At 36.6% G+C, this 18,751-nt stretch overlaps 1 protein-coding gene across 2 annotated transcripts in view; it reads left to right on the forward strand.

Moving 5' to 3' along the window:
• Positions 1-18,751, forward strand: part of BORCS5 (BLOC-1 related complex subunit 5) — a 98,635-nt gene that overhangs the window by 11,287 nt on the left and 68,597 nt on the right. The gene's annotated exons all lie outside the window — the stretch shown is intronic.

Below are 18,751 nucleotides of genomic sequence, written 5' to 3' on the forward strand. Positions count from 1 at the left end.
GTCCTTACTTTGGATAATTTTATTGCTACGTCTCCAGGTTTATTGTTTTTTTCTCTGTCATGTCTGTACTGCTCTTAATCCCATTCAATATACTTTTAATTATAGATAATTGTATTTTTCAGCTTTAGATGTACCTCCCTTTTAATAAAGTCTTCATGTCTTTGCTTATCATGCTTATGTTCTCCTCTACTTTTTGAACATACAGGGTGTATTTATAATTTATAGTAATTTTTAATTCTTGACCGCTAGTCCATCATTTTTGGACCTTTTTTTTTTAATTGCTTGAAGTTTGTCTGTATTACAACTCCTGTTTTCTTGCTTCTTTGCATTCCTAGAAATTTCTTCATTGTATGCCAAGCATTGTATATATTGCATGTTTCTGGGTGCTAGATTTCGCTTTATTCCTTTAAAGTAAATTAGACTTTGTTCTGGCATAAAGTTAAGTTATTTGTGATCAGTTTGACCCTTTCTGACACGTCTTTACGTTTTGTGACAGCTTATCAAGAGGAGCCTTTAGTCTAGTTTAACTGAGCCTCACTCCTAAGGCAGTGCCCTTCTGAGCACTTGACCTGATGCCGGTACATCAGGACCACTCTGCAGGTGGGATCGCAAACTGCCCTCAGTGGCGTGTGAATTTCAGAAACTATTTGGCCTATGGCTTTCCTGTGGTTCTGTCTCCAGCCTCGTGGAATTTCCTGCAAGTTCATAGCTTAGTGTGCAACCCAAGATTCAGGGTGTGCTGTGCAGTTCCCCCGACTGCTCTCACTGAGCCCTCCTCTCCCCCGTATCCTTTTGTGTACCTTCTGATACCTTAGTCTTTCCAAACTCCACATTCTCTCTTCAACTCGCTGAGGCCACTGGGCTCTTTATGGATGTCATGCCCCCCTCTCCCACCTGGAAACTGTTTTTCAGTAATAAACTAGGGAAATGATAGGACTTGCTTGTTTTCCTTCTCTCAAGGATCAAAACCCTGCACTGCCTGTTATAGAATATCTGAAAAGAGTGTTTCGTCTATTTGGTCTGGTTCCTAGTTGTTTATGACTGGAAGGCATAATAGCAATTAATCCCTCATGGGCAGAAGCAGAAATCCTCAAAAAAATGCTTTTTAATCTTTTTTTTCTGTCCATTACCACTTCTTTCATTTTAAGCACTGCATGCCAACAGCTTTCAATTACCACCTTGATCATTTATTGCTGCAGCATACGATCGACTCTTGAACAATACAGGTGTCGAGGGCATGGACCTCCCTGCGGTTGAAAATCTGGGTCTTACTTTTGACTACCGTCACCCCAAACTTAACTGCTAGTAGCGTACTGTTTATTAGAAGCCATACAGGTGACGTAAACTGTTGATTAACACACATTTTGTATGTTATATGTATTATATACTGTATCGTTACAAAAAAGTAAGCTGGAGAAAAGAAAATGTTATGAAGAAAATCATAAGGAAGAGGAAATACACTTACAGTACTGTATTGTATTTATTGAAAAAATTTGAGTGTTAGTAGACCTGCACAGTTCAAACCTGTGTTGTTCAAGGGCCAAGTTTAAGGGCACTGGCCAGGCGCCTGGTGGTGCTCCAGGTAGTGGATTTCTTTGTATCTCACAAAGAATACAAGACACAGCAGCTGTCCTTTAGGAACTTATGGCTTTGTGAGTGATTTAGATAGGGAAGGAACTTACAATGATGTAGCATGGGTAATATGAGCGATATGCCCAAAAGATCAGTCATGCATAGAGAAGGAATCATTAATTTGGCCTGGGAATTTGGGGGCATTCTCACAAGGGGAATAACACTGGAGCAGGGCTTTGAGGGGTAGAAGGTAGCCACATGGAGAGGATAGAGTCAGGGAGTGGATTCGTGGTGAAAGGATCATCCATATAATCAAAAAGCTATAATTAAAAGGTACCAAAACAATTCTTCACCAAAATTATATCTGGGATGTGCTACTTTGATTTTCTTGGATTACTCTAGGTACCCATATGTATGCAGGTTAAATTCTGAATTTAATTTTAAGCCATATTAGACATTAACGTACTGGAATAATGGACTGTTAGTTTGTATACTATTAGTCATTCTTTTTTTGTTTCTTTAAACTTTTAATTTGTGTTATATTATGAATTTAAACAAGATATACCTGGTTTACTTTAGCTAGTACCCAAGGATATATCTTTCTAAGCAATATCATTTCCTGTCTAAGCTAGCTGATTACTCCTGGAATATGACAATAAAGATAGGTGTATTTTTTAAAATATGTTTCTTTTCGGGGCACCTGGGTGGCTCAGTCGGTTAAGCGTCCGGCTTCAGCTCAGGTTATGATCTCACGGTTCGTGGGTTCAAGCCCCGCATTGGGCTCTGTGCTGACAGCTAGCTCAGAGCCTGGAGCCTGTTTCCAATTCTGTGTCTCCCTCTCTCTCTGACCCTCCCCTGCTCATGCTGTCTCTCTTTCTCTCTCTCAGAAATAAATAAGACATTAAAAAAATTTAAAAAAAATATTTCTTTTCAAGGCTCTGTTAGTAGTTTTTGCTTCATGACATCTTAGAAACATTCTAAGGCTGAATGGTATAAAATTCTGTTAGTCATCTTCAGTTTTTCTACTTTTCCAAAAATCACATCTAAAAATTCTTCTATTTTTAAACATTAGCATTTGAGACTGAAATGTTTATTTAGGAAAGCCAAGGTTTTAAAAAAGGTGTTCCCAGAATGAAAAAAAAAAAATCCTTTTCCCGCACCCCCCAAATTTTAACTGACTATTGGAAAGATTAATGCTAATTTTATAGTTTTTGCAATTGGGAATAGATAAAGCTTTTCATCCTGGGCAAAAGTGAAAGTCATGTACTCTTCTTAGAATTGTGATGTCTCATATATTTTATTTATTTAACCAAATTCATTGAGCTGATGCTGTTTATCTTATTTTAGGCGAGAGATACAAAAACAAAAAACATATTCCTTCCTACGAACAGCTCATATCCTTAACAGATCATTGTGATTCGGCATTATAGTGCTTATGACAGGAGTACTGTGTCAGGGAACCTATGGCACGGAGCAGCTTACTCTGAGAGAGGCAGGAACGGTTGACTAGAATCAGAACAACTTAGAATTTATATGCGCGCTCTCATTAGTAATTACTTCCAAGCTTTATTATGCCTAAAAAGCCATGTGGAAAAACTTATTTTATTTCTTAGTTTTAGATAGAGCATGCGAGCAGGGCAGGGGGAGAGGGAGAGAGAATCTTAAGTAGGCTGCACACTCAGTGCAGAGCCCAACATGGGGTTCCATCCCACGATTCTGAGATCATGACCAGAGCCAAAATCAAGAGTCAGTTTCTCAACAGACCAAGCCACCCAGGCGCCTTGAAACTTTTAAAAAAAATTCCTGACTTTTTAGGGCCCCAGACTCAGAGTCGGATTTAGTAAGTTCAGTTGTAAGACATGTGTATGTTAAACTGGCATTCCAAGTGATTCACTTTGGAAAACACTGAGCTAGATGTTTCTGAACTTAAGCACTACTTGAGATCACAAAAGTGTTAGATCCTTCAAATAAATGATTTTAGATATTTTTTTAAAGAGATAGTTATCAAGAGTATTTTAGAGTATGTCATCAGGTTTTTGCTATTATTGGATAAACTCCGTTGTTGAAACTGATTCACATTTAATGCCTACACATTACACTTTGGATTCATTAAGAGTTCATTACATGTTGAAGAATTTGTTAAAAGTCACTGGGTTTTGGTAGTGGTTAAATATTTTTCCTCAGCAAAATTTAGTTTCACAGAAAGCCAGTGAAATGCAAAGTAATATTTTAAAAACGACTTTGGATAGATAACTGTTTTCCTCATATGAGCTAATGAAAATTATTAACAAAATATTCTAAACATATTTCTTTTTTTTTAATGTTCGTTTATTTTTGAGAGAGAGAGAGAGAGAGAGAGAGAGAGAGAGACAGAACACAAGCTGGGGAGGGACAGAGGGAGAGGGAGAGGAGACGCAGAATCCGAAGCAGGCTCCCGGCTCTGAGCAGTCAGCACAGAGCCCCACGCGGGGCTCCAATCCACCAACCACCAGATCATGACCCGAGCTGAAGTCCACCCACACGCCCCTCTAAACACATTTCTAGGGGCGCCTGGGTGGCTTAGTCGGTTAAGCGTCCGACTTTCGCTTAGGTCATGATCTCACGGTTCGTGGGTTCGAGCCCCGCGTCGGGCTCTGTGCTGACTGCCAGCTCAGAGCCTGGAGCCTGTTTCAGTCTGTGACTCCCTCTCTCTCTGACCCTCCCCTGCTCACTCTCTCTCTCTAGAAATAAATAAAAAAAAAAAAACTTAAAAAAAAAAAAACACATTTCTAAACGTATGTGAAAGTGTTGGTAAGGAAATACACGTAAACAAAAATGGGGTTTTGAATTGCAAGAGTTTTGGAGCAGGCATATGACAATTGGAGGTTGTTTCGTTCTTCATTCAGTCTTTTTAACCAAGGACTTTTCTCTTAACAGTTAAAATACTAGTACTTTTATTTCAGTAAACCTTACATCAAGATTAATGTTTACCAGTCTTAAGGGAAGGAAAAAAATGATAAATCCCACAGAGAGTAAGAAATATAGGCCAAAGAAACATTAAAACATTCTTTAATGCTAATAAATATCTTGGGTCATTCTCCTGTTTTGCTATTTTTTTTCGTAAGATGGCCTCCCTTTAATGTAGATGAATTTATAGCAGTGCTGTTTTTAACAGCAGCTTCACCGCTAGATGTCACTAGACTGTAATAATTAGTAAGCCGGTTCACACAGCTACAGTTATTTGCAAAGGCCTTTGGTTAATTAAGTTTACTCTGTAGCATCTGGATTTCTCATAAAACCAGGTCACCGCTTGCTTCAAGCACAAGCTACTTGGAAAATATGTCAAATTCTGTGACAAATAAGTAATCTATAATTATTTCAATGTTTATCAGGACAACAAAGAAAAAACTTATTGCTACAAGAAACTTTTAGTGGCCTTAATTTTTTAGAGTAAAAACTATTTTTAGTCTCTCACTGTATTCAAAGAAATATTTATTACAACACGTATTTCTCAAGAGTTGGGACTGTGTTTTAATCATCTCTAATTTCTCAGGGCCTAGCACGCAAGGCTTGGTGCTTGATAGATATTCAATAAATGTTATTAAGCATTAAGGTAGTATATACTATATGTCATAGGGGAAAGAAGCTTTGAGTTCTCTTCTCAAAAAGAATCTTCAAAAACCTATACCTACAGTACAGGATAGTGTGTATGTACCAAATGAGTTCTATAAACATTAAATTCTGTAGGATGTCAGAGGATCAGTAGCTCTTGGGGGCGTTGATTAGAAGTTACTCGTGAAAGCATATTTAGAAGTGAAAAAGAAAGGCCAGTACAATCGAGGAAAGTAATGAGCCAAGGTTTAAGGGTAAGAAAATGTGGTCCATAAAGATTCAGAAAGGTCCTACGTTTAGGGGCTCTGAATTTAAGGCTTATACTTGGACTTAATATTTTTTAGGGGGCTGGGGACATTAATGGATATTGGGGTGGGTGAATAATAATTTTTATAAAGCATTGTAATTTACAGAACACTGGCACTTGAAGAAAGGTGAATGGAAGATGATTACTCTTTGATTTTAGAATGCTTCTGCTCTAAAGTTTGCTAAAAGCACTTCTATTTGAAAGAGACAATAATATAAGGGCTCCTGGGTGGTTCAGTCGGTTAAGCATCCGACTCTTGGGTCTCAGCTCAGGTCTTAATTTCAGGGTCATGAGTTCAAACTCACATTGGGCTTTGTGCTGGGCATGAAGCCTACTTAAAAAAAAAATCAGGGGCGCCTGGGTGGCTCAGTTGGTTGAGTGACTTCGGCTCAGGTCATGATATCGTAGTTCATGGGTTTGAGCCCTGCATCCGGCTCTGTGCTGACAGCTCAGAGCCTGGAGCCTGCTTTGGATTCTGTGTTTCCCTTTCTTTCTGCCCCTCCCCTGCTTACAATCTGTCTCGCTCTCAAAAAATAAACATTGAAAATCAATCAACCAATGAAATAATATAGTCAGAGGGCCTAGTGTCTGGCCCTTAGTAAACTTTCAATAAATGATTACTGATAACAGATTATTAAATCAGTAAAAAAAATATTACGGACATTCTACAAAATAAGCTTTTCACAAGAGTCAAAATCATGAAAGATCAGGAATGACTGAAGACTTGTCACAGATTGGAGGAAATTAAAGAGACATGCAATGTCTATTCTAGGATCCCAAAATGGATCGTAAAATAGAAAAGGATATTGATAAGGAAAAATGGTTAACTTAGGATAAGGTGTGTAGTTTAGTTGATTGTATTATACCAGTGTTAATTTCCTGGTTTTGATAATTGTACTATGGTTAGGTACCATGTTAATATTAGGGGAAGCTGGTGGAAAGGCATATAGGAATCCCACATTTTATGCAACTTTTCTTAAATTATTTTGAAAGTAAAAAGTTTATGGATGCCTGGCTGGCTGAGTTCATAGGGCATGCGACTCTTGATTTTGAGATTGTAAATTAAAGGCCCACTTTGGGTGTAGAGATTACTTAGCAATAAAATCTTTTTTAAAAATACATTAAAGTTAAAAAATATATCATCTTAAAAAATATTGCAATTCCATATTTGGGATAAGTTTTCTATGAAGAGGCCAGATATTGGAAGAAAGGTTTTATATATAGTAATAATTTTTAGGATAGAGAAAATTTCCCCACTCTCGTGGTCTTTTTTTTTCTTCAAAAAAAATGAAGTATAGTTGACACACAATTGCATTTTTTTTAGGTTTTATTTATTTAAGTAATCTCCACCCTCAGGACCGGGCTTGAATTTTTGACCCTGAGATCAAGAGTTGCAAGCTTCTCCGACTGAGCCGCTCAGGCATCCCACATTTTTTTTTAATTTTAGTTTTTTGGGGTTTTTTTTGATTGAAGTTTGGTTGACGTACACTGTGACATTTCAATGTTCTGGCCTTTAAGACCACTTGAACTTTGGCTCTTCTAACAGTTATTTAATACCCCCACCCCCTTTTTCAAAATGTTCAGAGTAATCCAATGAGGTTTTCCAGGGCTTTACCACCAATATGCTGTATTTTAATAAAAAATACTTTCTTTTTTTTTTTTTTAATATTTTTTAAATTTATTTTTGAGAGAGAGATAGAGACAGCATGAGCAGGGGAGGGTCAGAGAGAGAGGAAGACACATAATCTGAAGCAGGCTCCAGGCTCTGAGCTGTCAGCACAGAGACCGATGCGGGGCTTGAACCCACGAACTGTGAGATCATGACCTGAGCTGAAGTCGGACGCTTACACGACTGAGCCACCCAGGTGCCCCAATAAAAAATACTTTCTAATAGAATTCTGCCTATGAGCCTTCCTAATATATTTCATCATCTTTATGTAGATTACTCTGCGGGCCAAGAGGAACAATGGAGAAACATCTCAAGTTTGTAGAGGCATTGGGTATAATTAGGTTCCAAAATCAGTGCATAAATGTTATATGGTTAGCCCTTGAACAACACAGGTTTGAATCATGTGGGTCCACATATAAGTGGATTTTGTATTTCAGTAAATATAGTATAGTACTATAAATGTATTTTCTCTTCCTTATGATTTTACTAATATTTTCTTTTCTCTACTTTCTTATAAAAAATATAGTAAATGATATGTAACCTACAAAATATGTGTTGATTGCTTATGTTTTGGTAAGGATTCTGGTCAACAGTAGGCTATTAGTAGTTAAGTTTTGGGGGAGTCAAAAGTTATGTGTGGATTTTTGACTGCAGGGGATGGGTGGGGGGTTGACTCCTTTAACCCCTGATTTGTTCAAGGCTCTACTGTATAATCTTGGAAATTTTTTCAGTGCCCAGTAAAACGTACTTTTAAAAATGTATATACTCCTGTACTATAAATGTTTAAGTTAAGAGAAAAGTCTACATGCACACATCTGGATTTTCAGACCTTTTTGACTTATTACAAATTGAGATCAGTTTGTAGTTTTGTTTTGTTTTTCTTGAGATGCCTTTAGTATGAGGGTAATACCGGATTCATAAAATCAGTTAGGAAGTGGGGCACCTGGGAGGCTCAGTCAGTTGAGCGTCCGACTTTAGCTCAGGTCAAGGTCTCCCATTTCTGAGCCCCACATCAGGCTCGCTGCTGCCACGCTGTCAGCACGCAGCCCACTTCCCATCCTCCGACCCCCTCTCTTTGCCCCTCCCCCACTTGGGCTCTCCCCCAAATTAATAAATGTACTTTTTAAAATCAGTGGGGAAGTATTCATCTTTTCTGTAAGACTTTGTGAGGGATTGTTATTAATTTTTATTTAAATATTTGATATAATTTATAGTAAAGCCAGTGGGACTGAGATTTTCTTTACTTGGTGTAGGTCTTTCGTCTATTCAGATGTCCTATTTCTTCTTGAGTCAGTTTTGGTAATTTTTGTCCTTCTGTGAATTTGTTTATTTACGTTATCTAATTGTTGGCATGATGTTTTTCATAATATTCCCGTTTAATCCTCTACACTTCTGTAAGGTCAGTGTCAATATCCCTTTTCCATTCCTGATTTGATCATTTGAGGTTTTTCTCCTTTTTTCTTAGTCTGTCTGGCTACAGATTTGTCAGTTTTGTTGATCTATTTGGTGAACCAATTTTTGGTGTCATTGATTTTTCTCTTCATTTTTCTGTTTTTTGTTTCATTGCTTTCTGCTCTAATTATTTTCTTCTGCTTGTAAATAGAATTTACACTTCTGTTTCTAGTTTCTTGAGGTATAACTTAAGTTTGTTGACTTTTTTTTCTGAAATGAGTATTTGAAAGCAGTAAGTTTTCTTCAAAGCATAGCTTTAGCCGTATCTCATATTTTGATATGTCTTTATTTTTGTTCAGTTCAAAGACACTTTTTAGTTTCCATTTTGATTTCTTTTTTGACTAATTGGGTGATTTAGAAGTAGGTTAAGTTCAGAATGTTTTGGGATTTCCCAGATTTCTTTCTGTTGTTGGTTTATAATTTCTGTTGTGGTCGGAGAGTACATATTATATGACTTAAATCCTATTTATTAGGACTTGATTTATGGCTTGGTATATGGTCTGTCTGGAAATTTTTCCATGTCCACTTCTTGAAAAATTGAATTTTCTAGAGAAGTTTTAGGTTTACGGGAAAGTTGAATGAAGTACAAGAGTTCTCATATACTCCTTTATCAACTCCCCATCTGGTTTTCCCTGTTACTAACATTGTTAAGTTAATAATGTGATACATTTATGACAATTGATGGGTTACATTTGATCCGTTATTGTTAACTAAGGTACATAGTTTGCATTGGAGTTTACTCTTTATGTTGTGCATTGTGAGTTTCCACAAATATATAATATGTATCCACCATTCATTTGTTATCATGCAGAATATCATATCATTCAGTGTATCATGCATTGCTTAAAAATCCTCTGTGCTTTAACTGTTCATTCCTTTCTCCCTACTCCCTGAACCCTTGGCAACCACAGATGTTTTTACTGTGTTCAGTTTCTTTTCATAATGTCATGTATTTGGAATCCTATAGTGTGTAGCTTTTTTAGATTGGCTTCTTTCATTTAGAATATATATTTAAGGTTTCTCCATATGTTTTGTGACTTGATAGCCTGTTTCTTTTTACTGATGAATAATATCCCGTTGTCTATGTGTACCATAGATTTTGTTAATCCACTCACCTATTGAAAGACATCTTGGTTGCTTCCAAGTTCTGGCAGTTAAAACAAAGCTGCTTTAAACATTTCTATGCAGATTTTTGTGCAGACATTACATTTTTAATTCACTTGGATAAATACCAAGGGTAATTTAAGGGTAGATATCAAATTACTGGTCATATGGAAAGAGTATGTTTATTTTTGTAGGAAATTTCCATACTGTCTTCCAAAGAGGTTACACCATTTTGCATTCCCACTAGCAGTGAATGAGAGTTCCTGTTGCTCCACCTCCTTGTCAGCATTTGGTGATGTCATTGTTTTAGATGTTACCAAATTGCTGATCATATAGCAAAAGTATGTTTATTCTTGTAAGAAATTTCCAAGCTGTCTTCCAAGGAGGCTATATGATTTTGCATTCCCACCAATAATGAATGAGAGTTCCCATTGCTCTACATCCTTGTCAACATATGGTGATGTTATTGTTTTGATTGTTAGCCACTCTGATAAGTTTGTAGCAATGTCTTATTTCAGTTTGCGATTCCTTAATGACATATGATGTTAAGCATCTTTTTATGTGTTCATTTGCTATCTGTGTATCATCTTTGCTGAGATTTCTGTTCAGATCTTTCTTTTGCCCATTTTTTAATTGGGATTTTTTATGGTTAAGTTTTAAGAGGTCTTTGTATATTTTGGATACTAGTCCTTTTTCCTTTATGTGTTTTACAGATATTTTGTGGCTTATTTTTTCATTTTCTTAGTGTCTTTCACAGAACAGAAGCTTTAAATTTTAATCAAATCTAATGTATTTAATGAAAATTCCAATTTTTTTTTTTTTGGATTGTGCTTTTGATGATATCAAAAAGTCGTCACCAAACCCAGGGTCACCTAGGGTCATTTATCTTGTTACTGTCTAGGAGTTTTGTGGTTTTGTGTTTTACATTTAGTTCTTTGATCCATTTTGAGTTAATTTTTGCTTACTTTTTATTTTTAATTTAACTTTTAGTTTTATTTATTTTTTAGGTAAGCTCTGTGTCCAATGTGGGGCTTGAACTCATGACCCCAAGATCAAGAGTCACAAGCTCTACCAACTGAGCCAGCTGGATACCCTATTTTGAATTAATTAAAAGAAGTTTTTTGTTTTTTTTTTAATGTTTGTTGATTTTTGAGAGAGACAGAGCATGAGCAGGGGAGGGGCAGAGAGAGATGTAGACACAGAATCCCAAGCAGGCTCCAGGCTCTGAGCTGTTAGCACAGAGCCTGATGTGGGGTTCGAACTCACAAGCCGTGAGATCATCACCTGAACTAAAGTCACACGCTCAACCAACTGAGCCACCTAGGTGCCCCTTGAATTAATTTATATGAAAGGCGCAAACCATGCGCACTTTTAAAAATTGTGTACTTTGCACTCTTTGGATGGAATATTCTGTATATGTCAGTTATGTCAGCTTCGTTGATAGTGTTCAACAAATGCTTACTGATTTTCTGTTTTTATCAATTATTGAGAGTGAGGTACTAAATTATTCACCTGTTATTGTTGAATTCTCTAGTCTTTCAAACTTGTCAGTTTTTTCTCCATTTGTTTTGAGGCTGTATTGTTAGGTGTGTATACATTGATAATTATATCTTACTAATGTAAGTATACATCATTATTACTTTATCATTATGAAACATTCTTTGTCTCTAATATTACTTTTTAAAGTGTATTTTATCTGATTTTAATATAGTTCTCTAGAGAGCATGTTAATGTATCTTATTAATATAGTTATAAGTTTTAATGTAGTTACATGTTAATATGGGTAATATATTTATATGTGTATATAAGATATTAATATTAATGTAGTTCTCTGTATAGTATACATCTTTTATCCTTTTACTTTCAATCCATTTGTGTCTTTGAATCTAAGATCTATCTCTTAGAGAAAGCATGTAATTGGATCTTGCTGTTTTATCCAGTCTGACACTCTGCCTTTTGGACTTGAATTTGCCATTTTGCTATTTCTTTTACAAACATTCTCTTCTTGTCTATTTTGTTCCTTTATTTCCTCCTTAACTGCTGTCTTTTGTATTAAGTAAATGCACTGTTTTAATTCTTCTGATTTTTTTCTAACTAATTTTTGGAGTCGTTTTCTTAGTGGGTGCTCTAGGAATTATAACATGCATTTTAATTTATCAGAATCTACTTAAGTTAATAATTCTGGTAAAATATATAAGCTTTGCTCCATTATTTTTCCTTCCTTTGTGCAATTGTTATATATTAATTATATTATCATCAATGATAAGTATATTAAAATATATGTATATATATTGTAAACCCCCAAATACAGTATCATGGTTATTGCTTTAAAAATGATTAGATCTTTTGGGCTGCCTATGTGGCTCAGGTGGTTGAGCATCCGGCTTCAACTCAGGTCACCATCTCATGGTTCACAAGTTCGAGCCCTGCATCGGGCTCTGTACTGACAGTTCAGAGCCTTGAGTCTGTTTCAGATTCTGTGTCCCCCTTGCCCTCTGCCCTTCCTCCACTCATGATCTGTCTGTATGTCTGTCTCTCTCTTCAAAAAAAAAAAAAAATACATTTAAAAAATTTTTAAAAAATGATTACATCTTTTAGGCACCTGGGTGGTTCAGTCAGTTGAGTGTCCAACTTCAGCTCAGGTCATGATCTCATGGTGTATGAGTTGGAGCCCCATGTTGGGCTCTGTGCTGATAGTTCAGAGCCTGAAGCCTGCTTCGGATTCTGTGTCTCCTTCTCAGTGTCTTCTCTTCCCCCACTCACTCTCTTTCTCTCAAAAATAAATAAATATTAAAAAAGAAATGATTTCATCTTTCAAGGAAGTTAAGAGAAGAAATGAGTATTTATACATATTTATAGAATCTTTTATATTAACCACATATTTGCTATTTTTAGTGTTCCTCATTTCTTCTTTTGGCTTCTGGTCACCATATAGTGTCACTTTCTTTCAGCCTGAAGAGACGTCCTTGAGTATTTCCTGCATTATCCACTAGCAATAAATTTTCTCAGTTTTTGTTTGAAAACGTCTTATTTTATCTTCATTTTTGAAGGATAAATTTGCTAGTTATGGAATTCTCAGTTGACAAAGAGTTTTTCCCAGTACTTTGTGTATCTCATGCAGCTCTCTTCTGGCCTCCATTGTTTCAGATAAGTCTCTTTTCTCTTGCTGTTTTCAAGGTCTTCTCTTCAACATTGGCTTATTACAGCTTGTTTTATAACTAGGTCTTGATCTCTCTGTTTTTTTCCTAATTGCACATCATTGAGCTTTCTTGAATGTGTATTAATATTTTTCATCAAATCTAATAAGCTTCTGTCTTCTCTCTTTATGGGATTTCTATTGTGTATATGTTGGTGTATGATCGTATACTGTGTTATTGCCCACATCTCCGAAACTCTGTTCTTTTTTTTTTTTCAATCTTCTTTCTCTATTCCTGACATAGGATAATTTATATTTTCAGCTCACTGATTCTTTCTCCTACCATCTCAAGACTGCTGTAGAAGTGCTCCAGTGAAATTTTCATTTTAGTTACTGTACTTTGCAACTCCAGGATTTCTCTCTCTCTATGGAAAATGTCTATTTGTAGATTCATTGTATCCACATTTTTTCTTTCATTATGATTTTCTTTAGTTCTATGGACTTATAAATGCTTTGAAATTTTTGTCTAATTTAGCCAGTACCCATAGGGTACGCAGAGGCCATTTCTGTTGGCTGCTTTTTTTCTTGACTATGAGTCACAGATCCTGTTTCTTTGTGTATCTTGTAATTTTTTATTAATTTTCTTTTTTTAAGTTTATTTATTTTGAAAGTGGGGGAGAGAGAGACAGTATAAGTGGGGGAGGGGCAGAGAGAGACAGAGAGGGAGAGAGAGAATCCCAAGCAGCCTCTTTTGTGCCAGTGCAGAGCCCAGTGTAGGGCTTGAACCCACAAAACTGTGAGATTGTGACCTGAGCCCAAACCAAGAGTCGAATGCTTCACCAACTGAGCCATCTAGGCGCCCCTATTTTGTAATTTTTTGTTGAGAAATGGACATTTTAGATAACATAACATACCAGGTCTGGATTCTGAGCTCTTTGAGATTTTCTTGTTTTCTTTTTTTAATGAGAAATATTTGACAATTAAATATTATGTATTTAAGACATACAGTTTGATAATTTGATACACATATTCATTGTGAAATCAAGGTAATTAACACATCCTGTGGTTACATTTTTGTTCATTGTTTTTTTGTTTAGTAACTTATGCTTATGACACCTGTGAACTCTCTCCTCCCTGTGATTTGTGGCCACTGATGTCTATGTTTATTTTTTAAACTTTTTAAGTCTGCTTTCCCAGACATTGTCTCTGTGTTTGCCTGGCTTATTAGTCAGGCAGTGATTAACCAGGGATTCTACTTGACCACCTGATCCAGCAAGGTTTGTGTCACCTATCATTGGATCTGTGTGTGGGTATGTAGTACATTCAAAGTTCAAGTCTCTCCCATCTTTTACATTTTGCTGGGCCCTTTTACCTGTGCTCTTGCCATCCACGTAGCCCGAGTGGCAGCGATGAGTGTGTGACTGGTTGAATCCTCTTGAGTCTTTGCTCTGAATGCAAGCAGCCTCAGCTGGGAATATACTTGTGCCATGAGATCATGACCCGAGCCAAAGTCAGATGCTTAAAACACTGAGCCACCCAGGCGCCTAGATTCCCACTATTCTTATCCAAGTTGATCTGTTTTTTTAGACATAAATGCTTCTCAGATTATTGAATGCCTATGGTTAATTTCTCAAACCTCAAAATGGTTTTTATGAATTTTGTCTAGCTTTATAGTTGGGCTTTTTTTTTTTTTTCTTGAGATAGATAGGGAGGGGGCAAAGAGGGAAAGAGAGAGAATCTTAAGCAGGCTGCATGCTCAGCACAGAGCCCAACATGGTGGCTGAACCCCAATCCTAGGATCATGACCTGAGCTGAAATTAGGAGTCAGGTGCCTAACCGACTGAGCCACCTAGGCGCCGCATGGGTGCTTTTTGTGGATAGCCTCACTTGGCTATAGCAAGAAGACATACCTGACCCATCCTTTTGGTTTTAGCCTATCTACATGTTTATATTTAAAGTGGGTTTCTTATAATCATGTCTTGCTCTTTTATTCACATTGAAAGTCTCTTTTAAATGATACCTTTTAGTCTTCTTACATTCAATGTAATTTCAATGTGGTTGGTTTAAACTCTTCCATCTTGCTGGGTTTTGTTCCATCTGTTCTTTATTCCTTTTCCCCTCTTTTTGTGTCTTCTTTAGCATTGATCGAATCTCTTTATGAGCTAATTTTTATCTCCACTATTGGCTTATTATTTAAATCTTAAAAGAAAAATTTGTGGTTGCCCTAGCATTTCTAATACACATCTTTAATCACTATTTCACATGTAGTATAGTTTTATCACAGGAAGGTTTTTATACTCCAATTTCCTTGTCCTATTTTTTGCTATTGTTTTTATACATGTTTCTTTTATATATGCTCCTAACCCACAGTGCATTGCTATTTTTGCTTTAGAATAGGGGTGGCAAAGTTTTTCTGTAAAAGGCCTGATAGCAAGTATTTTAGGTGTTGTAGGCCATCTGGTCTTTGTCTCAACTACTCAACTCTTTCGTAGTATGAAAGCAGCCATAGACAATACATAAAAGAATGGGTGTTACTGTGTTCCAGAGTAACTTTACTTACAAAAACAGGAAGTGGGTGAGATTTGGCCTTTGAGCCATACTTTGTTGACCCCCACTTTAGACAATTATTTGGAACTATTAAAAATAAATAGTAACTAATAAAAATAATAAAAAAGGTACTTTATATTTACCTTTATTTCATCCATTTCATGAAATCTTGATTTCTTTATATAGATCCAAGTTGGTATATGATATCATATTCCTTCTGCCTAAAGAACTTCCTCTAACATTTCTTATAGTATGTGTCTGTTGGTAGTGAATTCTTTTAGGTTTTTGTTGGTCTGAAAAAGTCCTTATTTGTCTTTAATTTTAAGAGATAATTCTTATGTTCATGTGTGTATTTGCCTTTTCTGGCTGCTTTCAAGATGTTCTTTTTTTTTTCTTTTTTTTTTTTAAATTAAGATGGAATTTCAATATAGTAAAGTTTACCTATTTTTATGTACAGTTCTGTGAAGGTTAATATATTTCTACCATGGTATAACAACCCTTAAGAGTCAAGCTATAATATAGTTCCATTGTTCCCAGAAACTGTTCCTATGTCCCTTTGTATACAAGTCAGTTCCCCACCTGATCTCAACCTCTATCATTGATCTGTCTTCTGTCGGTATAGTTTTGCCTTTTCCAGAACATCATTTACATGAAAGTGTCAGGTATGTAGCCTTTTGAGTCTCGCTTCTTTCATAACTCAGCATAACATATTTGAGATATATCATGTGGCTGTGTCAGTAGTTTGTTCCTTTTCACGGCCAATCAGTATTCTGTCTTACCAGTCTATCATATATAGATATCTATCATATATCATCCATAAAGCCACTATAGCAACACTTTCGTGGCTGTAACAATGTATGGCAGGATTGTTTTCCAAAAGACTTAATAAACCTGTAGTAAAACCAGCCGTGTCTGAACATAACAGTTTTATAATATCCTATTCAGCTCTGGGCATTATTTAATATATTTTCTTCAAAATGGAAGCGTCTTTTATTCTGACTGTAAAAGTAATATGTGCTCTTTTAAAAGCTGTGGGACAGTCTCTAGAGAAAGAGTTACAATTCCTTAAATGACATGACTTGGTCAGCCAGCCCTCCGATGTAAAACTTAAACGTCCACCATTTTGGCCCCTTTAGAGTGTGGTCCCAGCACTCAACAGAGTATTCCAGATGTGAACTGGATCTTCAGTCTTGCTCTGCATGCTGTGGTTCTTTGGTTCTTTGAATGTAGCCCAAGTTTGAAGTCACTTTTTTTTTTTTTTTTTTTGGCGACCACAAGTAGTTGAGTCCTTTTGAATCATCTAGAACCCTGAAATCTTTTTCACATGTGCTGATGGTAAGCCATAACTCTCTTATTCTGTAATTCTTGAGACCTCCAGTGGAAGACTTTACAATCATCCGTAGTTCACTGTCAGATGTGGTCTGTGTTTCTAGATTGTCGAGGCTGCTTTTTGGATCCTCATGATTAACATACAATGAGCCAATCATTGAAAAATGTTTAACAGATCAGAGAGCTCATGCCTCATTGTGGCCAAGTCTTGCTATGTGTTAAGAATATTTTTTTAATTTTCTAATATTCATTTAGTATTTGGGGGGATAATGAGATTGCCATCTTAAATGTAATTGCCGAGAGGTAAGATTCATTACTGTAAGATTTTTTGAGACTCCTTTAGGTATCTTTTAATCAGCACCATGTTTTATTACATATATCATTAATGCAGTATCTATTATGGTACCCTGTGTACTACCACTATGTATACTTATTACTATCACATTTATTTAAAATGTTGAGGTGTTTTTTCCAAGACTTTAACCCACACTGTAGACTACAGTTCCTAAATATATGGTGATAGCAACCAGAGAGATTAAAAATCACACCATCAGGGGTGCCTGAATGGCTCAGTCGGTTGAGCGTCCAACTTCAGCTCAGGTCATGATCCCACGGTTCGTGGGTTCGAGCCCCACGTCAGGCCTTGTGCTGACAGCTCAGAGCCTGAAGCCTGCTTGGGATTCTGTGTCTACACCTCTCTCTGCCCCTCCCCAGTTCATGCTCTGTCTCACTCTGTCTCTCAAAAATAAAAAATGTAAAAAAAAAAAAAAAAAAATCACACCATCGAAGAGAGTAAAAATTCCATTTTAGGACTTGTCTCAAACCTAAATAGGATAGCAGTGTCATGGCTGCTGCTAATTTAGATTGCATGAGATCACCAAAGAGGAGCTGCGAGCCAGGGATACTTACTATCTAAAAGCAAAAATATAAAGAAATCTGTAAATAAAGAAGATGGAGTAAATGTTATCATGGCATCCATTGTTTACTATGAGCAGTAGTAGACAAGCATATTAGTAAAACCACTGTATCAGGCAATGTTCGTATTAATGTGGTGAGGAAAAATAGGGCAAAGCATGAAAAATGGTGAAAAGGAAACCAGATTCATAAGGGGGCACATATAAGAAAAGGCAAGAGTCATTTGGAAGTCTGGTAGGAGTACCAGAGGAAGACTGATACTAACATTGTGTCCAGATAGGCTTTATCTTTCTGCTGTTCTTTCCATTTCCAGCCAATATACTAGAAGAGACTGAAACAGAATATGAAGGTAGCCCCACACATAAAAGTGTTAGAAAGTGTTAGATGGTGGGGGAGTGAGGGGGGGAGGGAAAAGAATTAGATGGAAGTGAAAACAATGTTCAAAGATTTGAGCATAACTCCCTTTGGTTGAACAACTAAGCCATTCTTTTATCAAGTTGAAGCCAATCCTCCTCCAACTTTCAGTGAATTCTGGCAAGAAGCTACAGTTTTGTGACCTCTTTATTTTGGCTTTCTTTTAGCCCTACTTTTGCTTTGGTAACACTTAACGACTCTTCACTCTTTTCAGCGTGGGGGAGGACACAGGTTGTTAAGGCCAATGCTGTGGGTCCAAATAGAAAGTATGTAGAAAGATATTAACTATCCCCAGCCAGGGTTTTTTCCTAACCCTGTATGAATAAATACATTGGTGATGAACATTTTTAACTCCTTTTAATTAATTCTGCATACCTCCGCCGGAATCTTTCTTAAGCCTACTTCAAGTTATGTGGTTCCTGCCTGGAATGTTTGGTTGCTCTGTACTGCCGGCCCAATTCAGGCCTGAGCTCCTTGGTTTGACCTGAAGATCTTAAGAAGTCGTTATGTCCCTCCTTTCCCACTGCTCACATGTGTCTTGAGCTCCAGGCCACAGGGGACTCTTTCCTTGGCTTTATCACCTCCAAGCCTTTGCTCACACTCTTCTGTCTGAAATCTGTCTCCTCCACTGTGGTCTGCCGCAGTCTTACCATCCTTTGATATTTTGATTGTTCATTTGCTCAATAAATATTTGAGTGGCTGTGGGCACTGTAGG

Source organism: Hyaena hyaena, unplaced genomic scaffold, assembly GCF_003009895.1.
Source record: "Hyaena hyaena isolate Hyena2069 unplaced genomic scaffold, ASM300989v1 scaffold_164, whole genome shotgun sequence".
Classification (NCBI taxonomy): domain Eukaryota; kingdom Metazoa; phylum Chordata; class Mammalia; order Carnivora; family Hyaenidae; genus Hyaena; species Hyaena hyaena.